The 27178-nt window shown below is 37.4% G+C and overlaps 1 protein-coding gene across 5 annotated transcripts in view; it reads right to left on the reverse strand.

Annotated features, from left to right (window-relative positions):
- Positions 1-27178, reverse strand: part of LOC120412535 (mucin-17-like) — a 171454-nt gene that overhangs the window by 92927 nt on the left and 51349 nt on the right. For all 5 annotated transcript variants that reach the window (XM_052708426.1, XM_039573031.2, XM_052708428.1 and 2 more), the window contains one exon: positions 1906-1961. The gene's annotated coding sequence lies outside the window, so the exon portion shown is untranslated. The remainder of the gene's footprint in view (positions 1-1905; positions 1962-27178) is intronic.

Raw genomic sequence — 27178 nt, forward strand, 5'->3', positions numbered from 1 at the left:
TTATGTACTTTTTTGAAGCCGGATCTCACTTAAATGCATGTAAACGATGTCCGGATCCATCATCCGACCCATCGTTGGTTAGGTAATTGAAAGTCCTTTCCAACGAGTCCACAACATTGAAGATCTGGCAACCCTGTCTCGAGTTATGACCACTTAAGTGATATTTATGTACTTTTTTGAAGCCGGATCTCACTTAAATGTATGTAAACGATGTCCGGATCCATCTTCCAACCCATCGTTGGTTAGGTAATTGAAAGACCTTTCCAAAGAGTCCACAACATTGAAGATCTGGCAACCCTGTCTCGAGTTATGACCACTTAAGTGATATTTATGTACTTTTTTGAAGCCGGATCTCACTTAAATGTATGTAAACGATGTCCGGATCCATCATCCAACCCATCGTTGGTTAGGTAATTGAAAGACCTTTCCAAAGAGTCCACAACATTGAAGATGTGGCAACCCTGTCTCGAGTTATGACCACCTAAGAGATATTTATGTACTTTTTTGAAGCCGGATCTCACTTAAATGTATGTACACGATGTCTGGATCCAACATCCAACCCATCGTTGGTTAGGTAATTGAAAGTCCTTTCCAACGAGTCCACAACATTGAAGATCTGGCAACCCTTTCTCGAGTTATGACCACTTAAGTGACATTTATGTACTTTTTTGAAGCCGGATCTCATTTAAATGTATGTAAACAATTTTCGGATCCATCGTCTGACCCATCTTTGATTAGGTTATTAGAAGACCTTTCAAACGAGTCCACAACATTGAAGATCTGGCAACCCTGTCTTGAGTTATGACCACTTAAGAGATATTTATGTACTTTTTTGAAACCGGATCTCACTTAAATGTATGTAAACGATGTTCGGATCCATCGTCTGACCCATCGTTGATTAGGTTATTAGAAGACCTTTCAAACGAGTCCACAACTTTGAATATCTGGCAACCCTGTCTCGAGTTAAGACCACTTATGTGATATTTATGTACTTTTTTGAAGCCGGATCTCACTTAAATGTATGTACACGATGTCTGGATCCAACATCCAACCCATCGTTGGTTAGGTAATTGAAAGTCCTTTCAAACGAGTCCGCAACTTTGAATATCTGGCTACCCTGTCTCGAGTTAAGACCACTTAAGTGATATTTATGTACTTTTTTGAAGCCGGATCTCACTTAAATGTATGTAAACGATGTCTGGATCCAACATCCGACCCATCGTTGGTTAGGTAATTGAAAGACCTTTCCAACGAGTCCAGTATTTTTCGAGATCTAAAAAAATAGCTGAAATATTTGTCCAAACCACGCATATTACCCATTGTTGGTAAAAAGTGAGGAAGGCATCAACCACATAGGTGGATTAAGTTAGTTTTTAGATTATTTCAGCTATAATTTTAGACACCTTCAAAGAAGATTTTTTTTAGTTAACATTCGGTAACGGTAACGGGAACGGTAACTTCAACTCAATGGTTCTCAGAAATAACTCAACCAATCAAGATGATTCTTCTTTCCAGTGATTTGTAAGGATGTCTAGATTATTCTAAAACTTTGCAGAACTCCATTTGATCAAATCTGTAATTTTTGCGACATCGTTCCAACTTTTTTTTTTTCGCGTGTAAAAATAATTGCCAAAAATGCCGCGGAGACAGTCGTTTTAAAAAAAGGTGGAACGATGTTTTCGGTCGCAGCAATTACAGATTTGTTCAAATCAAGTTCTGCAAAATGTTAAGGGTCATCTAGACATTCTTACAAATCAGTGGAAACAAGAATCGTCCCGATTGGTTGAGTTATGCCCGAGAACCAGTGAGTTAAAGTTACCGTTCCACCTTTTTTGGGAGGCTTGGGCGTCCGTGTAAGTTGGACATGCGTTGGGCGTTCCAGTGTTAAAAAGCTTTTGATGTTACCTGTTGCAAAGAGTGCGCTCAATGCATCGTTCAAGCTGTAGTATTCAGAGGTTCACCTGAAAGAATAATAAAAATATATATTTATTAACCATTTTTTAAACCTTTTTATACAGCGAGCTACCAAAAGGTGCCTGAGAATTTTCAATTGAAATGGAAGCATAATCTAGAAAGTCTAAATATCACGTCGATTTTACATGGACCAATGGACCATTGGAACATACACTTGAGTTTGTGCTTGATAGTGAACTTTATCTTTTGTACCAAAATTATTTTAAATGATAGTTCAGGAATTCTAATGTATTTTTATATGCAGTATATTAACTTTGTATGTAATATACATTTGCAAAGGATTTTTCCAATACTTCATTCACTTCATTTCGAAGAACTGTGCCAGTGTGGATGATGGCTTCGTTCTTCGCCTTTTCTTCTGCCCACTACTGGAATCCTAGGAGAGCTCCTTGGCTCTTTAGTATAGCTGTCTCACACAAAACGCGCCAGCAAGTGAGACGTAATTTACGGTAATGACTGTCGAGTTGAGCGCGCGCGAGTACTTCTGGTTCTAAGGGGGGAGAAAGAGTACCCTCAGCAGCAAGTCGACTCCGCCAGTTTGTTCTCTTGGCTTGGCTGCTGCCATTCCAATGGGTCTCTGGGGATCTGGCCCGTAAGGAATGAAATAAAAATCAAGGGTCATTAGCGCACCGCGGGAGTAGCCCAAGCCAAGCCAGAAGTGTTTTGCTCCCACGTCTTAATTACAGCATTTTTTTTCGGAATGCTTTTTTGTTTGCCTCTGTTTCGCTAACGTGATAATAGATGGCTTTGAATCTGTGCCAACTGACTTGGATTTCATTAATAATAGCGTAAATAGATGAAATTCTCATCAAGTTTGGTTTGTGCCCTGGTGCTTGCTCTCTCATTAAATTCAGTCATCAAGGTTGGATCTCTGGTGTTGAAAATGATTAATTATTTCTGTTTGTTTTACTATTACATTTTTAAGATCGGAGTTGGTGATGTAGTGGTAAGCGTCATTGCCTCTCACGCCAGCTAGCTTGAGATCAATCCCAGTCGACATCGATTGGCATTTTGCAAGACGTACTTTATCGGATGTGCTAAATACAAAAAAAAAGTATTTTCCATGTTTTCGTTCGCCACAGTTTCCAGTGCTGTTTATTTACATTGCATCAGTAACAAAACAAAACACAAACAAAACAAAACGAAAAATGAAGGATTCCGCCTTAAAACCAATAAATTTGCAATCACCTGATAGACCCAGCAAATAATTTACTGACAGTTTTGTGTAAAGAAAACTCCACATCCCTGACGCTAGCCGTATACTCAGCACAAATAGTTTTTCAAATGTAGTTCAATGCCTTCCAAGATCTGATAGTGATCTTCCATGTGCATATGCAAACAAACGTACACTAGGGTGGTCCAAATCCGGACTTTTTTGGGGCTACCCCCTGAAATCAAAGATTAACCCATAACTAGGCTAAATTCCAAATTTGAGCTCATTCTGACCACGGGAACCCCTCCCTCCAATCGCTTTAAGTTTGTATGGGAAAAATCGTCAAAATGTATGGAGAAAAGCAACTGTTTTACTTTTTTACCTGTGGAAGGCGCCATAGTTATCCGATTCTTACCATTTCTCAAATGTAGAACCTTCATTAAATTTAGAACAACTTTCCCGAAGACACCATATTTTTAGGATTTTTCCCGCGAAGTTATTAGCGCCCAAAACTGACCCTTTTTGCGCGGCCAGCTGTAAGGGGCTACCTAACAACGATGTTTATTTCCAATTCGTACACGCACGTGCTCTCTCTCAGGTTCAAACTCTCTTACGAGCTTGCTCGCCTGCCTGCCTGCCTGTTTGCCTACAAGCGCGCGCTGTTTCTCTGCTTGGACTTTTGTCGTCGTCGTCGTATTCGTTTGCTATCCGCTGCGCTGCGTTCTTGAGGTTTGTTTTGAGATATAAAATTTAATGTAATATGTGATCAACAAAACGAAAAAAAAAACACAGCAATAGATATCATATTATAAGAGCGATGAATTAGTTCATCGTTTTGGATTTTAATGTATCTGCATTTGTTACAAGAAATACCATGCAGTTTTTTTTAGATAAAAAAGGAAGGAATTTTCTTTAGATTTTTTTAAAAACTGAATCCAAGTGAGTATCTTAAAGGAAGGCCGCAACTGCAAGATCTGAAGGTAGTTAACGATTGTGCAGAAAGGAATGTTTCCTGAATCTAAAAAGTTACAGGTAAACTGACAAAAAATGATACAGTTGCAATATTTGTTGCAGTTGGTCTAGGAACACAGAAAGAAATTTCCAGAAAGAATAAAAAAATAATTTTAGAGAGTATGAATGAAAATTTGCCGCAATAATTGTAAAATTGCCTTGATTTATCGAGTTTTTTTGAAAAGGTCCAATAAACCAAATTTCCAATTTTTGCTTTTTGGGTGTTTTTTAATAGCCCTGACTCAAGGCGGTTTCGAAAACACCCAAAAAGCAAAAACTGAAAATTTGGTTTATGGACCTTTTCAAAAAAAAACTCCAGATTTGTTCTGATTTGTACTAAAGTAAATTTTTGTTAAAGCAAACTACCTAAAGGAACAACATTTGTATTACCTGAAGATTTTTTTTTAAATAATTGAATCATTATCATGTTTCTTTAGCATATACGAAAAACTGCGTGTAATGCTTGGAAAAACAAACAAACCCTGTTATCATGACATTTGCTGTAATTTTTTAATCGAGCCTGAGCTGTCTTTTCTTTAATCTATTTTTTTCAGCGCAGTTTTTTTTATTTCTGATATAATTTAAGAATTTATATGCTAATTATATCTCAAAACAAACCTGCTATTTTAGTTGAAAATTATAATAAACATGCCAGGAACGCAGCGCAGCGGATAGCAAACGAAAAAAGACGACGACGACAAAACTCCAAGCAGAGAAACAGCGCGCGCTTGTAGGCAAACAGGCAGGCAGGCAGGCAGGCGAGCAAGCTCGTAAGAGAGTTTGAACCTGAGAGAGAGCACGTGCGTGTACGAATTGGAAATAAACATCGTTGTTAGGTAGCCCCTTACAGCTGGCCGCGCAAAAAGGGTCAGTTTTGGGCGCTAATAACTTCGCGGGAAAAAATCCTAAAAATATGGTGTCTTCGGGAAAGTTGTTCTAAATTTAATGAAGGTTCTACATTTGAGAAATGGTAAGAATCGGATAACTATGGCGCCTTCCACAGGTAAAAAAGCAAAACAGTTGCTTTTCTCCATACATTTTGACGATTTTTTCCATACAAACTTAAAGCGATTGGAGGGAGGGGTTCCCGTGGTCAAAATGAGCTCAAATTTGGAATTTAGCCTAGTTATGGGCTAATCTTTGATTTCAGGGGGTAGCCCCAAAAAAGTCCGGATTTGGACCACCCTAACGTACACTGCATCCTTCATCAATTCTAACCGAATCAAGCCGTAAATAATAAAGTAATTTCCACCAGCACAGTGTAATTACAATCATTCTCAAGTAGAGGGACCTACGTACAATCACATTCCGTTCGCGGTTCGTGGTTTGACAGCTGTGGCGGCAAAATAGAGTCGTTATAAAATGAAAGTCCATTCAAACTGTTAGGCCGAGCACGTCTGAGTGACATTTGAAACGACGATTACATGGAGTTATGCTCTGCGCGCACTGCACTCAATGCAACTGCAACTAGCGCAGGTAATTGCCAGGTGCGACAATGAGACCTGAACTGTGACGCACCACGTGTGGATGTGTGTTGTTTTAGCGTGACATTGGAACACCATGCAGGCCTGGCCTGGCAGGTTCCACTGAATCGATCGATCAAGAAGGTCGTCGCGTACTCGGCTGCGATTTCAAAATCTGCAAGCATGCAGGCAGGGGCCAGGGTACTCTCTTAAGGGGACCATTTCGAGCGTGTGGTGTGGTTCCGTGACAAGGTAATCCACGGCTATTTAAGAGGGAGTGCAATGGTACTTGATTACCATGCAAATCCCCTGCTTCATGGAGTCGCGGAGACACTTTTCATACGCGTGTATCGATATGTGGCTTTTAAAGTATAGTTGTTGTGGCCATTGGCCATTGGCTTCAAGTGATCGGTTCGAGTTGTTTGGGTTGCGAAATCAACGAGCGCAACCAAAGAGGGTAAAAAACGTGTGGCTAATATGTGAACCACAACAACACGCGGGGCTAATGACAATTCAAGTCAAGAGCGTTCAAAACAGTTTGTGATGCTAATAATATTGTTACGGGGAAGGTAGCAGAGCGTTACCAATACCAAGTGGGTGGACAGAGGCTTTGAGGCATGAGAAATTTTGATAATTGGGTAGATAGCCGGAAGTTTGAACTGAAATGATGGATCAAATCAGACATCTGAAGAGTTGATCATACACTAAGAGACAATTCCAGGCAAATGAATCAAATAAATATGTTTTATAATTATAATCTGGTTGAGCAATGTTGGTTGTATTTTACTTGATCCGTAACCTTCTAAATACTTGAAATAATTGCTACGTTCTATTAATAAATCAAAAGCACGGTTTTTTTAGCTTTAACTATTTTAGACCTGTTTTGAGATTTTTTGTGAACTTTTGCCTGACAGGAAATTAACAATCAACTCTCTTGTCAGGACATTTTTAACAATTATCTTTCTCTAATTTTTAATTTTAGCTTGCATTTATGCTAAGTTTTAGTTTATTTATTTCAGATAGAAAAAAATATTCACCTATTTTTTTAGCTTGCAAACAAAATTGTTTTGAAATTTTATCATTCGCTTTCGAACTGTACAAAATTATGTTAGCAGCTTGCCTACACCCAAAGGAAATATACATATCAAAATCTGTAATAGTGGATTCGCTGCAAAAAAAAAATACATTTTATAACAGATTTTGCAGAAAGCTCATAGCTCAATTATGCCCTCGTGTAAACATGTCAGCGATCTGCAGTTCAGAGGGAAGAATATGTGCGTGCTCTCTCCCTCACTATCCATCAAGAAGTTGATGGTTCAATCCTCGTTCTGTTGAGATTTTTTTTCTGCAATACAATCAATCAGCCGTAGGTAATGTCGATAATTGTTGGTAACGGGCAAAAATGTCAAACCTCTATATCGCAAAAAATGCACGACGACAGATTTCATGCAGATTATGATATATTTTCATGCCGCCATGCATCACAATCATGCAACCACCGTTAGAGTGTATGCAGAAAAAAGAGTTGAATTTTGGAATGTTGAAAATTTGGTAGGTTGAATATTACCTATTTTTTGAGTAATATTAATAAAAAAATGTGTCAAAATGTAAACCTGATGAATATTCTTCAGAAACTGATGAAAATTCTCCAATTCCTGGTGTAATATTACACATTTTTTGCCACAAAATCTGTCACCATTTCCTGATTAATATTACAATCACTTATTTCTGTGTAGGGTTGAGATAAAAATACTGCCTGCTTGTTTTAACTTACTAACTAACTAATATTAGGGCTTCAAAATCTAAAGTATAGTTACCACCTTAAAAAAAATCAAACTTTAGAAAACTTTTGGAAACATAATTAGTCTTAATCGAGTTTTTGTTAAAAAATGCAAATTATGTTTTTCTGAAAGCCGATTAATTCTGAATGGTACATAAGCTACATCTCTGACCAAGACACCAAATCGATCATAAAATCTCTTTTCGAGATTCATGTTTTTAAATATTTTCATAGCACTGTTGTATGGACAGCCCCCTTGACGATGTTACCACAGTAAGGTGATGGATCGATTTAGATGTATAAAGTAGGGGAGAGTGGGGAGACTTGATCCCCGGGGACACTTGATCCCAAGCCTGTATCTCGTCAGCATGTGGGTAAAACAATTAGCATTGTTCTAGAAAGTTGTGCGAAATTGACTAAAACTCATTGTAGAAAACAAAGAAAAAAAAATAAAAATGTTTAGATAGAGTTACACACATTTTTCTAAAAAGTGCTAAAAAAAACTTCCAAGAGATCTTTTTTTTTTGTTTTGATAAGTATAGAAAACACTCAAAAATTATTCGAAAAAATATTGTTTACACATGAATTGTTTGATAAACATATCAACTCCAAAACCCTTACGTATTTGACGTTAAATTTATCGTCATACTATTTTTACAATCAATTGTTTAAAAAAGTGCGTTTAGGGAGACTTGATCCCTGCATTTTTACAGTCACTTGAATCAGCCTCAAGATTTAATAATTGGGCTGGGTTTTCGTACATAGATTCCTTTAGTATAGTTATACATAACTTACTGCAGTTTGAACCATTTTTCAAAAGTTTTGTAAACAAAAATTACCAGCTTTTGTAAACATGCTAAATTTTGGTCTAAAAAAGAAAATTTTAAGTTTTTAAATATTTTGCATGCTAAACTTGTTATATTTTGAACACAAACGTACAGGTTTAATGTGAAATTGCTGTAACTCATAGAAAATTAAAAGTTTGGATGAATAAAAAACATTTTCCCTAAGATTTCTTCAAAATGTTGAAAGGGGGATCAAATTACCCCCAACATTTCGAAAATGCCGGTTTGAAATATTTTTTTAAAACGCTTGGCATGATTCGAAGAGTTTATCTGATGAAATACCCTTATCAGCCAAACATAGTTGAATGTTTAAGCTTTCAATTCATGTAAAAAGATCGTAGTTTTGTGAGAAATCGACAGAGTTATGTGCGATACAAAAAAAGGGATCAAGTCCCCCCACTCTCCCCTACATATTGGTAAGCAAAATTTATTGACTTTTTTATATTTTCCAAGTTTATACCATTATTGTTGAAAAGTTTATCGTCTTTGTAAGAAATGTTGAAATAAAATATTTTTGCTTAAAAACCTATTTTTGCAAAATTGTTTTTTTATTCATAATACCTTCAAAATATCAAAACGTATGATATTATCTTAATTAAAAAGAAAATTAAATGTTTTTTTTATGACTAAGAATGTACGCCTCGTGCTAAAAAAATTTTTTTGTGCAACTTGTGACATAAACTAGTATTTTAAACGCAACACTTTGGTCCAGACACCGCTAAAACTAGAGGTGGGAAAAAAGAGCGAGCCGCTCAAAGAGCCGGTTCACTAGCATGAGCGAACGAACCATTGCTCACAAAAAAAGAACTGAAGTACTTTTTGAAACTCCGGTCTTTTGAAAGAACCGTTCCGAGTTGGAATTATTTGTTAACTTGTGTCTATTTTTATGTTAATAATTTAATTCATTGAATTTTCAATTTGTTGAAGTATTGAATTTGATTTTCAGATCTAATGATGCAATTTTAAAAATTTCGGCATGGACTTTTTCCCAACATTTTGAGAGCTAAATCATCATATTTCGTTAGGGGTTTGTTGCAACTTCTCATCAATATACATTAAAAGACTCTAAATAGCACTGATACCAATATTTAAACACATTCTTAAATGTTTTCAAACTCATATTTTCCGTTTCTTAGAGTTCTTTGAAATACCAATTCACTTTTGGTTTTATATACAACATAACAAAAAAACTTTTCATTGTACATCTGATCGTAAATAAACGTATTACCCGGAAACAAATTTTAGCATTTCAAATTGCTTGACTAAGTTAACTTTGACCAAAAGTCTACTAAATACCGACGAGGTTTTAGAATAAAATAAATCCTCTGCCCGATTAAAATCTAGCAGTTTGATGCCGGTGTGTCATCTTGTACTGACCTATTTAGATAGTTCAAGAGATCACACGGGCATTGATTTATAGACTTTATCGATTCAATAAGAATACAGAAAGAGTTCGCAGAATATTTTCTTTAGATGAAATTTCGGTGTTGGTTCAATTTTGGCAGACATAAACGCAAATTCTTAAAATTAATAGGAAGCAATTTTCTCCAAAATCCTAGATTTAAGTTTGGGTGCCATTCAATTATCTGAACGATTCGGTTCGAGTTAGTCTTGACATAAGACCAATGGTTTTCAAGCGCTTCTGCTCATTTTTAGTTTTTTACATATAATTTGGGCAATAAAAAACTTAAAAATATCACACTATTCTTAAAAAATAGCATTTTCATTAATGTTTTGAAATAGAGCGAAAGAGCCGCTCTTTGTTACGAGCGAACGAAAAGTAGCGGTTCCTTAAAAAAGAGGGGTTTTGCCGACATTTAGCTCAAAACGGCATTTCAATGTTTTGTATGACTTTTTCGAATATTAGGCTTGATTTATGAATTTCAACTAGCGTCATATGGGGGAGAATCGGGACACATGGAGCGAATTGGGACAACTGTTTAAGCCTTGTTACAATTGTGTAGTATTTGGATATTTTTTGAGGTGCTCTAAAACCTGCTGTCCCTATTCAGACTGTAGTCCCAAATAGGACAGATAGGACAATTAGGCCTAGAATGACAGAAGTGTGTCTTAAAACTTAAATCGCGTGCTTTTCAGTTGCAAGTTTTTTGAACATACAACAATTAAGCGTAGAACGGCAGTATATTTCAAAATAAATTCAAAAAGAGATCTGAAGAGCTATATTTTGTCTGTTGGCAATACTGGTAGAAAAACGAGACTAGTTTACCTTCTCTTTGTATCAATCGTGCTCCAATAGTGAAATCAATTAATTACTACTTTGCTAAATCCATTCCGAGCGTCAAAACCTCTTTCTAGTAACTCGATCAAAACCTAATCCTCAATAACTTTGTGCCGTTCATATCTGTGTGTGTGTGTTCTATAAGAAGATTCGCGAGCTCGGTTGTCACTCTAACTAAATACCATCTTATAGATAACGGGTTTCCCAAAGCGGCTTTGCCACATGGTCGGTCACCGATCAGCTTCTGTGGGATCTCCTTTCTTCGATTCCACCTCCTCCGATGAACCAATGAAGTGGGACTTAAACCCATCCAAATATAGGCTAAGAACAGACACACTCGAGAGCTCGCGGAAGAGAAAGATTTTCCCAACCCAACACGGCATCAGCCTCGTCGACGGCCACCTTGAACGCCATTAACCTATTGGCGGGGTTCAATGGAAATTTATATTAATTCCATTAAGCCCCGAGAACGAGTCGAAACAACACGAATGGGCAATAACTCGGGGGGCGAACATGAAGCGAAACATACCGTCTTCCGAAGACTTTTCTACGCAGCTGGGTGGTGTTTTGACGTCACCTTTCTTGGAGAGAGATGCCGGGTCGAGGTGAAAGGATGGATGGATGGTGGGAAAAACACACAGAATCTTACCATTATTGGCGGGTTGGGCTGGCTCGTCGCCGCGAGCAAGAACTGTGGATGCGCAATTCTGGGTTGGGGGTGCTCGATTTGTTGCCTTAAATTCTGGTATGGAATTAATAATGGAGGTGAATCTCTACCCTCGTGTCCTACGATCTTCATAAATCTGGAGCTTTATAACACAATATTCATATCTAGAGTTTTTTTGGATAAGTCCTATAAGCTGTTGTTTTTTACTGTTTATATGACCTATTTAAAAAAACTCTTGATATATATAAAAAATGTTATTTTTTGTTTTACATAATTTTTGGCATACAACTAAGAGTGAAACTACAAAAAATCTCCAAGTTTTTTTGGCATCCCTAGCCACCAGATGTGTAGAATCACGGCAAAAAGCGTGTTTTCTTTTAGTGCTACATGGCTGAGAAACTGATCTGTAAGGGAAAAGAAAACACTAATAGCACCCACTGAGCATGATTTCTCGCACGTTTAGTCTTTTCCACGGTCTATACAAGCCAGATGACACATGTCGCCATTTTGAATTTTCTTTGTGCTAAAATTTAGTGCTCATTTAGTGCTATTTAGTGCCCTATACCCCACATTTAGTGCCCTTATAGTTTCCATACAAATTGCCATACAAAATTTGAAATACAAGCCAGATGACACATGTCGCCATTTTGAATTTTCTTTGTGCTAAAATTTAGTGCTCATTTAGTGCTATTTAGTGCCCTATACCCCACATTTAGTGCCCTCATAGTTTCCATACAAATTGCCATACAAAATTTGAAATACAAGCCAGATGACACATGTCGCCATTTTGAATTTTCTTTGTGCTAAAATTTAGTGCTCATTTAGTGCTATTTAGTGCCCTATACCCCACATTTAGTGCCCTCATAGTTTCCATACAAATCGCAATACAAAGTTCAAAAGTCAAATTTCAGATGTCGCCATTTTGAATGTTTTTCAGTGCTAAAATTTAGTGCTCATTTAGTGCTATTTAGTGCCCTATACCCCACATTTAGTGCCCTCATAGTTTCCATACAAATCGCCATACAAAGTTTAAAAGTCAAATTTCAGATGTCGCCATTTTGAATGTTTTTCAGTGCTAAAATTTAGTGCTCATTTAGTGCTATTTAGTGCCCTATTCCCCACATTTAGTGCCCTCATAGTTTCCATACAAATCGCCATACAAAGTTCAAAAGTCAAATTTCAGATGTCGCCATTTTGAATGTTTTTCAGTGCTAAAATTTAGTGCTCATTTAGTGCTATTTAGTGCCCTATTCCCCACATTTAGTGCCCTCATAGTTTCCATACAAATCGCCATACAAAGTTCAAAAGTCAAATTTCAGATGTCGCCATTTTGAATGTTTTTCAGTGCTAAAATTTAGTGCTCATTTAGTGCTATTTAGTGCCCTATTCCCCACATTTAGTGCCCTCATAGTTTCCATACAAATCGCCATACAAAGTTCAAAAGTCAAATTTCAGATGTCGCCATTTTGAATGGTTTTCAGTGCTTAAATTTAGTGCTCATTTAGTGCTATTTAGTGCCCTATTCCCCACATTTAGTGCCCTCATAGTTTCCATACAAATCGCCATACAAAGTTCAAAAGTCAAATTTCAGATGTCGCCATTTTGAATGTTTTTCAGTGCTAAAATTTAGTGCTCATTTAGTGCTATTTAGTGCCCTATTCCCCACATTTAGTGCCCTCATAGTTTCCATACAAATCGCCATACAAAGTTCAAAAGTCAAATTTCAGATGTCGCCATTTTGAATGGTTTTCAGTGCTAAAATTTAGTGCTCATTTAGTGCTATTTAGTGCCCTATTCCCCACATTTAGTGCCCTCATAGTTTCCATACAAATCGCCATACAAAGTTCAAAAGTCAAATTTCAGATGTCGCCATTTTGAATGTTTTTCAGTGCTTAAATTTAGTGCTCATTTAGTGCTATTTAGTGCCCTATACCCCACATTTAGTGCCCTCATAGTTTCCATACAAATCGCCATACAAAGTTCAAAAGTCAAATTTCAGATGTCGCCATTTTGAATGTTTTTCAGTGCTAAAATTTAGTGCTCATTTAGTGCTATTAAGTGCCCTATACTCCACATTTAGTGCCCTCATAGTTTCCATACAAATCGCCATACAAAGTTCAAAAGTCAAATTTCAGATGTCGCCATTTTGAATGTTTTTCAGTGCTAAAATTTAGTGCTCATTTAGTGCTATTTAGTGCCCTATTCCCCACATTTAGTGCCCTCATAGTTTCCATACAAATCGCCATACAAAGTTCAAAAGTCAAATTTCAGATGTCGCCATTTTGAATGTTTTTCAGTGCTAAAATTTAGTGCTCATTTAGTGCTATTTAGTGCCCTATACCCCACATTTAGTGCCTTCATAGTTTCCATACAAATCGCCATACAAAGTTCAAAAGTCAAATTTCAGATGTCGCCATTTTGAATGGTTTTCAGTGCTTAAATTTAGTGCTCATTTAGTGCTATTTAGTGCCCTATACTCCACATTTAGTGCCCTCATAGTTTCCATACAAATCGCCATACAAAGTTCAAAAGTCAAATTTCAGATGTCGCCATTTTGAATGTTTTTCAGTGCTTAAATTTAGTGCTCATTTAGTGCTATTAAGTGCCCTATACTCCACATTTAGTGCCCTCATAGTTTCCATACAAATCGCCATACAAAGTTCAAAAGTCAAATTTCAGATGTCGCCATTTTGAATGGTTTTCAGTGCTTAAATTTAGTGCTCATTTAGTGCTATTTAGTGCCCTATACTCCACATTTAGTGCCCTCATAGTTTCCATACAAATCGCCATACAAAGTTCAAAAGTCAAATTTCAGATGTCGCCATTTTGAATGTTTTTCAGTGCTAAAATTTAGTGCTCATTTAGTGCTATTTAGTGCCCTATACCCCACATTTAGTGCCCTCATAGTTTCCATACAAATCGCCATACAAAGTTCAAAAGTCAAATTTCAGATGTCGCCATTTTGAATGTTTTTCAGTGCTAAAATTTAGTGCTCATTTAGTGCTATTTAGTGCCCTATACCCCACATTTAGTGCCCTCATAGTTTCCATACAAATCGCCATACAAAGTTTATAAGTCAAATTTCAGATGTCGCCATTTTGAATGTTTTTCAGTGCTAAAATTTAGTGCTCATTTAGTGCTATTTAGTGCCCTATACTCCACATTTAGTGCCCTCATAGTTTCCATACAAATCGCCATACAAAGTTCAAAAGTCAAATTTCAGATGTCGCCATTTTGAATGTTTTTCAGTGCTGAAATTTAGTGCACATTTAGTGCTATTTAGTGCCCTATACACCACATTTAGTGCCCTCATAGTTTCCATACAAATCGCCATACAAAGTTCAAAAGTCAAATTTCAGATGTCGCCATTTTGAATGTTTTTCAGTGCTTAAATTTAGTGCTCATTTAGTGCTATTCAGTGCCCTATACCCCACATTTAGTGCCCTTATGGTTTCCATACAAATCGCAATACAAAGTTCAAAAGTCAAATTTCAGATGTCGCCATTTTGAATGTTTTTCCGTGCTAAAATTTAGTGCGTCGCGTTAATTAACGACGTTAATTAACGTACTCCGTCCACGTTCACGTTAAGATCAACGTAGGCTTCGTTCGCTTTCACGTTAATTTTAACGATTAACGGAGTCGTTAACGTTGATTAACGTTTAACAGCACTGGTATCTTCGAAACGATAACAACTAGCAGGTTGATTCCAGTTGCATTTGACTGGTAATAAGTTATTACCAGTCAAATGCAACCGGAATCAACCCGCTAGTTGTTATCGTTTCGAAGATACAGGTCCTCAAAATCGGGGCCTCAAAATGTTTTTTTTCTTTTTGTTATAGCAGGTTCCCGGTTCCCGACCACAGTGTTTAAAACCGGTTTTACCAGTAACATCCACTATCGGTTCAGATTCCGTATTTTGGTAGCCAAAACATGTCTTGGTCATATAGACCCGAGTGACCATGGCTAGGTTAAACCTGATTAAACCAGCACTGCATTGTTGTCGTTCAGGGCCATCCATAAACGACGTGGTGGCAGAGCCGTATCTAAGGGGGGTGTTATGGGTGTTCAACACCCCCCATGGAAAAAAATAGCCTACACCCCCAACGCCCGCACAAAAACAAGGCCCGAAGGGCCGCCATTTTTTATGATTATCAATATTTATTCACCCAGGAAAAAACTTCACTCTCACTAGATACGCCATCAAGTGAAAAACTCAACTCTTAGTAAATACGCCCTCATAAAAACATTTGACGCTAACAAAAAAACTCCACTTTCAAAAAACACGCCCTTCTAAAAATATTAAAAAATTACCATGATCGTTGACGCCTGAAGAAAAACTACACTCTCGCTAAATACGCCTTTCTAACGCCCTTTTGATCGTTGACGTCTAGAGAAAAACTGAACTGTTACTTAATACGCCCTAATAAAATATTTGAAAAAAAATTGAACGTTGACTCCCAGAGAAAACTCAACTCTCACTCGATACGCCCTCATTTATATTTAAAAAAAACTTCGATCGTTGACGCCTAAAGAAAAACTAAACTCTTACTGAATACGCCCTCATACTATTTTTTGCAAAAAAAAAACTGGTCCTTGCTTCCAAGCCATCTGCTCCCGGACCTCCAGGCCGTCTGCTACCGGGCCACCAGGCCATCTGCTTCTGATGTGTTCTCGTCGACGTCCAGCAATAGAATGAATTTTCGGGACCGACCGAGCCGAGTTTTGTTGGCTCGTCGACGATCCGAAAATTATGAGGTGGAGTGGGGGTGATTTTAAATACATCAATCTCACGTCTCTCGATTGACTGATTGGGAAACGTTCGTTCATCCAACCAGCGTGCACCAAAAAGAGGGGAAATTTGTCGAGAGGGGAATTCGTCACGTAACGTTTTCGCTTCGCGAAAATTTTGGATTGACACCTCGTATAGAAACCTTAGGACAAAGTTCTTTGTCAAAACTTTGAACTCTCGCTTAATACGCTTTCATAAAAATAATTTCAAAAAAAACTTTGATCGCTGACGCCTTGAAAAAATTCCACATTTATTAAATACGCCCCCAAGAAAATATAATAAAAAAAACTTTGATCGTTGACGCCTTGAAAAAACCAAACTTTCACTAAAACCGCCTTCAAGAAAATGTTTTAAAAAAGCTTTGATCATTGACGCCTTGAAACAAAACTAAATTCTTGCTTCATAAAAATAATTTCAAAAAAAACTTTGATCGTTGACGCCTTGACTAAATCTTAATTCCCACTAGATACGCCTTAATAAAATGAAAAAAAAAAATACTTTCATCGTTAACGCCAAGAGAAAAACTTAACATTTACTAAATACTTTGGTCATTGACACCAAGAGAAAAACTTTACTTTCACTAAATGCGCCTCATAAAAATATTAAAAAAAGATCATTGATGGCCACCGAAAAACTCAACTCTCACTAAATACGCCCTCAAGAAAATATTTAAAAAAAAACTTTAATCGTTGACGCCTTCAAAAAAAACTAAAGTTTAGCTAAACCAAAATCTTAACCCTCTAACGCCCATGGTTACTCCAGAGCACCACTAATTTTTGTCTTCAAAACTAAATTTCTCTGCAACCATGCATGCCTTCGACTAACTGGATAGGCAGTTCTGGATTTTAAGTAAAATGGTTTCTTAGATCGTTATCGGATCCAAATCCAAATTTGACTATGTACCGCCAAAGTGATTTTTTTTAAATATGGTCTACTTTTTCTGATTCTGTTGAAATTTGGCGACTGTTTATCATTATACTGCCCCAAAGTTTTACGATTTTCGCCAATTTAAAAAAAAACTTTGTCAAATATTTTGGAAACAAAAAATGAGTAATATTCGACTGCTATTTTAAAAGAAATTTGACGCTGATTCAATTCACTAAATGTGGGGTATAGGGCACTAAATAGCACTAAATGAGCACTAAATTTTAGCACTGAAAAACATTCAAAATGGCGACATCTGAAATCTTACTTTTGAACTTTGTATGGCGATTTGTATGGAAACTATGAGGGCACTAAATGTGGGGTATAGGGCACTAAATAGCACTAAATGAGCACTAAATTTTAGCACTGAAAAACATTCAAAATGGCGACATCTGAAATCTGACTTTTGAACTTTGTATTGCGATTTGTATGGAAACTATGAGGGCACTAAATGTGGGGTATAGGGCACTAAATAGCACTAAATGAGCACTAAATTTGAGCACTGAAAAACATTCAAAATGGCGACATCTGAAATTTGACTTTTAAACTTTGTATGGCGATTTGTATGGAAACTATGAGTTCACTAAATGTGGGGTATAGGGCACTAAATAGCACTAAATGAGCACTAAATTTTAGCACTGAAAAACATTCAAAATGGCGACATCTGAAATCTGACTTTTGAACTTTGTATGGCGTTTTGTATGGAAACTATGAGAGCACTAAATGTGGGGTATAGGGCACTAAATAGCACTAAATGTGCACTAAATTTCAGCACTGAAAAACATTCAAAATGGCGACATCTGAAATTTGACTTTTGAACTTTGTATGGCGATTTGTATGGAAACTATGAGGGCACTAAATATGGGGAATAGGGCACTAAATAGCACTAAATGAGCACTAAATTTTAGCACTGAAAAACATTCAAAATGGCGACATCTGAAATTTGACTTTTGAACTTTGTATGGCAATTTGTATGGAAACTATGAGGGCACTAAATGTGGGGAATAGGGCACTAAATAGCACTAAATGAGCACTAAATTTAAGCACTGAAAAACATTCAAAATGGCGACATCTGAAATTTGACTTTTAAACTTTGTATGGCGATTTGTATGGAAACTATGAGGGCACTAAATGTGGGGTATAGGGCACTAAATAGCACTAAATGAGCACTAAATTTTAGCACTGAAAAACATTCAAAATGGCGACATCTGAAATTTGACTTTTGAACTTTGTATGGCGATTTGTATGGAAACTATGAGGGCACTAAATGTGGGGAATAGGGCACTAAATAGCACTAAATGAGCACTAAATTTTAGCACTGAAAAACATTCAAAATGGCGACATCTGAAATTTGACTTTTAAACTTTGTATGGCGATTTGTATGGAAACTATGAGGGCACTAAATGTGGGGTATAGGGCACTAAATAGCACTAAATGAGCACTAAATTTTAGCACTGAAAAACATTCAAAATGGCGACATCTGAAATTTGACTTTTGAACTTTGTATGGCGATTTGTATGGAAACTATGAGGGCACTAAATGTGGGGTATAGGGCACTAAATAGCACTAAATGAGCACTAAATTTAAGCACTGAAAAACATTCAAAATGGCGACATCTGAAATTTGACTTTTAAACTTTGTATGGCGATTTGTATGGAAACTATGAGGGCACTAAATGTGGGGTATAGGGCACTAAATAGCACTAAATGAGCACTAAATTTAAGCACTGAAAAACATTCAAAATGGCGACATCTGAAATTTGACTTTTGAACTTTGTATGGCGATTTGTATGGAAACTATGAGGGCACTAAATGTGGGGAATAGGGCACTAAATAGCACTAAATGAGCACTAAATTTTAGCACTGAAAAACATTCAAAATGGCGACATCTGAAATTTGACTTTTGAACTTTGTATGGCGATTTGTATGGAAACTATGAGGGCACTAAATGTGGGGTATAGGGCACTAAATAGCACTAAATGAGCACTAAATTTTAGCACTGAAAAACATTCAAAATGGCGACATCTGAAATTTGACTTTTGAACTTTGTATGGCGATTTGTATGGAAACTATGAGGGCACTAAATGTGGGGTATAGGGCACTAAATAGCACTAAATGAGCACTAAATTTTAGCACTGAAAAACATTCAAAATGGCGACATCTGAAATTTGACTTTTAAACTTTGTATGGCGATTTGTATGGAAACTATGAGGGCACTAAATGTGGGGTATAGGGCACTAAATAGCACTAAATGAGCACTAAATTTTAGCACTGAAAAACATTCAAAATGGCGACATCTGAAATTTGACTTTTGAACTTTGTATGGCGATTTGTATGGAAACTATGAGGGCACTAAATGTGGGGTATAGGGCACTAAATAGCACTAAATGAGCACTAAATTTAAGCACTGAAAAACATTCAAAATGGCGACATCTGAAATTTGACTTTTGAACTTTGTATGGCGATTTGTATGGAAACTATGAGGGCACTAAATGTGGGGTATAGGGCACTAAATAGCACTAAATGAGCACTAAATTTTAGCACTGAAAAACATTCAAAATGGCGACATCTGAAATTTGACTTTTGAACTTTGTATGGCGATTTGTATGGAAACTATGAGGGCACTAAATGTGGAGTATAGGGCACTAAATAGCACTAAATGAGCACTAAATTTTAGCACTGAAAAACATTCAAAATGGCGACATCTGAAATTTGACTTTTGAACTTTGTATGGCGATTTGTATGGAAACTATGAGGGCACTAAATGTGGGGTATAGGGCACTAAATAGCACTAAATGAGCACTAAATTTTAGCACAAAGAAAATTCAAAATGGCGACATGTGTCATCTGGCTTGTATTTCAAATTTTGTATGGCAATTTGTATGGAAACTATGAGGGCACTAAATGTGGGGTATAGGGCACTAAATAGCACTAAATGAGCACTAAATTTTAGCACAAAGAAAATTCAAAATGGCGACATGTGTCATCTGGCTTGTATTTCAAATTTTGTATGGCAATTTGTATGGAAACTATAAGGGCACTAAATGTGGGATATAGGGCACTAAATAGCACTAAATGAGCACTAAATTTTAGCACAAAGAAAAATTCAAAATGGCGACATGTGTCATCTGGCTTGTATTTCAAATTTTTGTATGGCGATTTGTATGGAAAATATAAGGGCACTAAATGTGGGGTATAGGGCACTAAATAGCACTAAATGAGCACTAAATTTTAGCACAAAGAAAATTCAAAATGGCGACATGTGTCATCTGGCTTGTATTTCAAATTTTGTATGGCAATTTGTATGGAAACTATAAGGGCACTAAATGTGGGGTATAGGGCACTAAATAGCACTAAATGAGCACTAAATTTTAGCACAAAGAAAATTCAAAATGGCGACATGTGTCATCTGGCTTGTATAGACCCTTTTCCACTCCTCCGTTGGCAGCACCCCTTAAGTTGGCAGGTTGGTCGAAGCCACGACTTTGTCAGCGGACCCATCTGGTTGGAATCGGCTAGAGCTGACACATGCGATAATGGGTTACGCGAAAGTCTGATTTAGAAAGTCAGCGGCAACAACAAGGCAGTTCTGAGCAAGGTCTTGTTCGGACTTAAGTCGGTCGTCAGTTAATCCAAAACGTGTAATCCGGAAATTGAAAAACAACATCGGTCCAAAAACGTCGCACGTGCTACATTCAAAACCCTTCAGTCGGCGAAATTTTTGGATGTTTCAAAACATTCATGCAAGAACGCCATTTGATAGCTTGTCGTGTAAAATTGTTGAAAAGAACACGAAAAAAACAACATGTTGTCTCGATTCAAATTTCAGATCGCATCAAACGACCGTCGTTACCGTACGTAGAAAGTTCTGAACCTCAACCTCACTTTGATGCTCCGCAATCGTGTGGAATCAATTTCTAGCCTCTTTTTCGTGACTCTGTAGTAGTAATGTCCACCCACACGGGACTCCGTTAAAACGAAAAGAACCGGCCGAACCATATTTGAAATACTAGATCGTTCACGCCCGTTTCTTAATGACGGAACGAAATGAAACGAGCGCGACTTGAACATCAATTGCATGTAGGTTACACACGAAGCGTCAATTACCTTCGGCGGGACCGAGTCGAATCGTAACATTTGACGGTTGAAGTAATGTCGCCATTGCACCAAAAAGAATCACGAAGAGTTCCAAAGTGCAGCCGTGACTAGACTAGATAATTTTGGAAGGTTTAATTCAATTAAGTTTGATTCTTCGTAACAGAAGCAGTTTTATTTAGGGTGAAAAGTGGGTTATTATTTTCTGATTATATCTTCTTATAATCTCAAAAACTGAGTTATTATTTTCTGATTGTATCTTCTTAGAATCTCAGTACAGTACAAAAGCACTCATTAGTTTACGATGTAAGGTAGGGTAGTCATCAATGAGACAGTTTTGGTTTTCAACTTTTAACGATTTTTTTATTTTTTTCATCAGCATGTTTCAATGAGCTTTTTGTAACATTTTCTTTCTTTTAATGTGTTCTAACATTAACCAAAATATGAGATCGATCCGACATCTATAGCCAGAGTTATTCAACTGTCTCATTGTAGACGCACTTGGCAGGAACAATGAGACAGCTAGGAAACAATGAGACACTCTATAAAAATCAATACTTTTCTAGTAAAACTTCATGTTTTTGTATTGTTCCATAGCAGGTGACTTTCCTTGAACATTTTTGAGTAATTTTGCCAACGGAACGGAATCGACGTAACACCTTATAATGTGGCCCTCTTAAACCTTGCGGTTTCGTCAACGGATCCACAGGTGTGTATCGTTCTTTTTGCGACAAGACTCCGCCTCCCGGGTCTCCTAAGTGTGAAGGTATGGCACGGGGAGAGGGCACCGAATACCTATATTTACACTTAGAATTTTTTGCGTCCGCCTCGGGATTCGAACCAGCGACCTCTGGATTGTGAGTCCAGCGCGCGGTCCGATTGATTCACACAGGCAGACGACGAATTTTGCCAACATGAAAGTTTAATTAACAAAAGTTTTTAAATTTTATAAAATCCATATATTTATACCAAATAATTTTGTATGTTTGGTTAAATGAGGTTAAAACTCTAAAAATATGCCAAAAATCATTTTCAATTCATGTTTTGAAAGATATCCATAGATTTTGAAAAGTTTAATGAAGAAAAATCGAAGTGTCTCATTGTTACCCATGGGTTGACATGAGTGGGGAACAATGAGATAGCCCTGGATTCTGGGTATATTCTAAATTTTGGCCAAACCTAATGAAATGGTCCGATTTTCAATGTTAAAATATGAAACATTCGTGAAATTTTCCGGTTTTTCGATAACAATATTTTCAATTTTTTTAAAATCAAGACTGACATTTCAAAAGATCCAAACATTGAATATAACGCCCTTTTGAAATGTTAGCCTCGATTTAAGATCGGAAAATTTCACGAATGTCGAATTTTAGTCAACAATTTTTTTGACTACAGTATTTAATTTAAAATCCAATTTGCAATCGAAAAGTACTCAACAGATTTTCTGATAAAGTGCACCGTTTTCAAGATATAGCCACTTAAAATTGAATTTTAATTAAAAAATTCCGGTTTTAGATCTAAAAAAAATCCGGAAAAAATATTTTAGCCTTCACGGTTATTGTTTTTGAGAGTTTTAACATTTAATTACACTGAATTTTACACATTCTATGAACCAGTTATACTAAAACAGTGAACTTTTTGAAAATATCCCGATTCTGAAAATGCTTCATTTTTTTGGAGTTTTTGGAGCCTGCCTTTTGTTGATGGTAACTGACTCTAACAGATGCCCTGATATGACTTTTAACAGAGAGCCGTTGGGCACCCTTTAGAGCCATCGACATAGGTTTTAAGTTATTAATTTATTTTGACCGGATCACTCAAGATGATAACCCAAATGGCATGTTTCTTTAAAATGACTAATTTTATCAATATTATATTTCTTTTTCGATTGGGCGTATTTAAGAGGGACTTCTAACAATGATTTTGGCACAGCGTTGGGTATTTTAAACTGTTCCGTTTTGAAGAAATAAGGTATGAAATCAAAATAAAAAAAATCAAACCATCCACATTAACGACCCCCGGGTCTTTTGTGGTCTCTATTGCAAGTTTCTGCTCGAACCTAGGAGTCCGAAGGCTTGAATGGGGAGAGCACCCAAACCTCTTTTACTCCAAGGAACCTTCCACCCCAGTGTTTGAACTGACGACCTTTGGATTGCGAGTCCAACCGCCGCCAGCGATTCGACCGGAGTAGGCTTGGTTTGGTGTATTGTTTGTACTTATGGCATGGAGACGACTCCTACACCTGAAATGACTTAACGGCCTAACAACCAAGGCCGGGACCGACATTTTACTTCCTCATCCGATGGAAGGTGCAGCAGATGGGAATAAGGTATGAAATAAAGGTAAATTTTGTACCAAAAATACATCCATTATTATAGCCCGCCAATACCCAGTTTTGGTGAACTGCAAAACACTGTCATGAAAACATACTAAACTAACACCATGATACATAAAAAATCAGTTTATTAAATACATTTTAGAATGGAACCAATTTTCTGTAAAAAAATGCACATGTCGCATTTTCTTAAAGAGTTTAGAATCACGCCTAACATTTCAAAAGAGTCAAACATTCAATAATACGTATTTTCGGAGTCATACTTTCGGCCATAGGTTTATATTTCGTGATTCGATTATGCGAAGTGAAATTTCGGACTATATTGATCATTTCATTCAAAACTTAACAGAAACTCACAATACCATAGCGAGCGCGTGCGCGAACTTCGCGGTCAACTCCCCGTTCTGAACTGCGTTTGCCCATGAGAAGCTTGTTTGCGTCAAAAATCACGTACTTTTTTACGCGTTTAGCAAACCAATTTCGGTTTTTGTTACACTACCAGCACCCTGGCCGCAGCCGGCGTCCAAATTGCAATTTTTGCGCCACAATTTGGCGAAATTAAGTAAACCACAGCCTTGAATTTGGAATTCCAGGTGTAAACAAAAACGGAACCCCGCGGATTCCAAGTAATGCTGTTTTGATACACATTAGCTCAGAGGCTGCTAAAAAGTTTTAATTCACTCTTTGCAGCGTTCATTGTTTACTTGCGGTGGGGTTGGTGGTTGAAAATAAAAGAAATATAAAAAAGTAGAATAATGTTGATAGTATCGCAATTTTGGTTATTTATTCCAACGGGGCGCCACCACATCATAAAACATGGGAGCAATAACAAACACATACGAAATACAGTAGAAACCCATTGTTTTGACATTTACCTATTCGAAAAAATGTCGCTATTGCCTCAACGTAAACCGAGTCGCTGTCAAACTACCAATGTCCTCCTGTTGCAGCAGTCCATCCGTAACACAAAAACAGTTTCGTTGACGAACGGTACCAATTTTAACTCTTCGTTGATGATGGTGGCGGCGGCAAGTTCCCATTAAACTTGCCTAGTTTTGTTCCCGTTTGGTCCCAAATTACCGCGGCATCGCGTCGTCGTAAAGTACAGAAATGAACACAAAACAGCTGGAGTTGGAGTACTCGACGACGACGTCAACAGTAACCCCGAGTGAGGAACAAGAAGAAGCCAATTTTAAATGCCACGTGAAATAAGATATCGCTTATGATGCGGCGGTGGAGGCATCGCGTGGCGTGGGATTAGCTCTATATGCTCTTGTACAGCTACTATATAACAGAGTTTGGTTAAGGTCGATGGATTTGGAATGGGGATTTTCGGGGCAATTAATATGTCGTCAGCATTGCTGTGAGCATTTTGCGGCAAAGAAGATTATTTTGGGTTCCATCGAGCGACGAGGTCGCGACGACATCGAGGATGAATATGATAGATTGCCAGCATCAGGGTTTTGGACGTTAGCTGTGTGTTGCAAACGCTAGATTTTATTACATTTTAATACTCTTCCGTACACGGTAGTTAGTTTTTTTTAATATTTTGAAAGGCAGCGGAAGTTAATACAGTCATCCCACATATTCGTAACACCCACAAATTCGGAACACTTTTGTGATAATTTGTCAAAAGCATTCCAAATGCATTTTTTGTCGACCCTACTATTTTTAGGAACTTTATTTTGCCATTCTCTTGCTATTTCACCAATAAAAGTAGTACTTTTGTGTGTGTGTGTGTGTGTGTGCAACCAACCAAACGGGACCACGCGGTCGCTTCTTACAAATTGAGTTGTTTCCATGTATTTTTAGATCTACATTCTATACATGCAAATAACTCGCATAGGCATTTGGAAGGTGTTAGCTCTGCCGAGCTTCGGTGACCCATTTCTACGCTGGCTAGCCGAGCGCGAGGTCCCTCAGCTTTTATCGACAAGCCCCGCCCTGAAGAACGTTTGCACCAATCGGGTTCAAACGTTATTTAGAACTTCCGAACCTTTGTCAAATGGACAAGGACTCAGCGCGTATATAGTTTGATAGTAACAGTATTCCTAATCCCAGACATCGCTCACCAAGCCGTGATGGCCTAGTGGTTAGCATTTTTGCTTACCAATCCAAAGGACGGGGGATCGAACCCCGACTCGGGCGACTTTGATTTTTCGTTCATGTTCAGAGTTTCAAGATTAATATTTCCTGCACTTTCTCGTTGGGAGCAGATGGGAATCGAACCCAGGACCATTCGCTTAGAAAGCGAACACCGTAACCAGTCAGCCACGGCCGCTCCTCCCACCAATAAAAGTAGTACTTTTGAAACAAAAAAACTGCATCTCAAGAATATTTCATTCAGAGCAGCAAAACACTGCCTCCAAGTTGCCTGTTCCATAATTGTGGGATGTTATTGTTCCTCCCACCTGAATTCAACTGATATTTTCACAAAAAAAGTTATCAGACCATTCATAAAACATAATTTAGCTTGAGTTTCATTAGTTTCAGTGTGTGAAGTCATTATTTTGTAAAAAATATGTACTCCTGGAGAGAACCAAAGTTTGTTTACATCAGTAAGAAAAAAGTGTTCCAAATTTGTGGATTTCAAGGATCAAAGTGTTGCTCAAAAAGTTGTTTGATACAGCATTTGAAAGAAGATCGCAAGAAAAGTTTTCAAATGAAGGTAAAAGCGAGTCATTAAGTTCAATTATCGATTTTCTATGATTTATGGAACATTGGTCGATCTGTAAACTGTTCCGAATATGAGAGATGACTGTACGGAAGGGGGAAATAAACCAAAAAAAAAAAAATGTGATGTTTCCGAAAACAAAACTTTCGATTTTCTTCAGTAGCCAAAACTTTTCTTGTGAAAAAATGTCCTGGGAATCAATTGGAGGGGGTTTCATCCTGGGTGGACAACGGGGAACTGAGATATGGCCGGATTTTCACCGGAACTTTTATTCCGACAATTTCTACTATGGTTAAATATCACGCAAATATATGCTTCTTATGCATTGATTTTGAAAAATCATAAAGTTTGACATGCATCTTGCCCTTTTTACCGGACCAAAGTGGCCTTCCTCCGGGCTCCTGGAACCGGTCACAGTAGGTCAGAATTCTTTTGTTAATTGGACACTAGTAGTAGGCTACTCTGTTAAAATCCTGACGTTTGAAATACAACATGCCAACATTACTGGACCTCCCACCGGGGTTCCGGAACATGGTTCCGTAGCTAATTTTGTACTGTCTTTTCTTGGGATATCTTTATACGTCATATCTTGTCAAGAGCGATATTTTTCGTTGATATTTGGTCACAGTAGAATTTTTATGAAAATTTCCGGTTCCCCGTGAAAAGTCTTGGCAGGACTTGGGGATCCAACCGCGTTCCGAGATGTGGACATAATCGTCATTTTCCCTATTTTATCCCACTGTGCAGTAGTGTAAGTGATAAAATTTCATATGGAATTTTGAAAATTTGACGTTTTTTTTCGTTTTTTTTTTTGCGAGATAAACTCATTTTTCTCCTCCGCTGTGACTGACAGGAGATTATGGCCGCCTAACTGCCGCGCAATGTCCGTATATTTAGAATGGATTACATTGACTGCCGCGGTGTAAAAATCAGCAAGTTGAACTGAAATTCTACGTTGATTTGGCTGTCAACTTGGTTTGTTTTGAATATTTTCCGAAAAGTCAGCTGAAAACTCAAAGCTACCTTTGACAACAGCTTAAAATTTGCTCTGCGGTTGTCATGCGGCTGTCATGCGACCATTTTTCTGCGGTCGTATCAACACGCGTGAAATCTAATTATCGACGCCCGCAGTAATATCTTGGCACTGACAAAAGTGACAAAAAATAAATGTTAAAAAAGTTGATTTTGTTTAGAAAAATGCTACCAGTTAGAGTATAGTGTTGGTTTTG

This window comes from Culex pipiens, chromosome 2, assembly GCF_016801865.2.
Source record: "Culex pipiens pallens isolate TS chromosome 2, TS_CPP_V2, whole genome shotgun sequence".
In the NCBI taxonomy this organism is placed as follows: domain Eukaryota; kingdom Metazoa; phylum Arthropoda; class Insecta; order Diptera; family Culicidae; genus Culex; species Culex pipiens.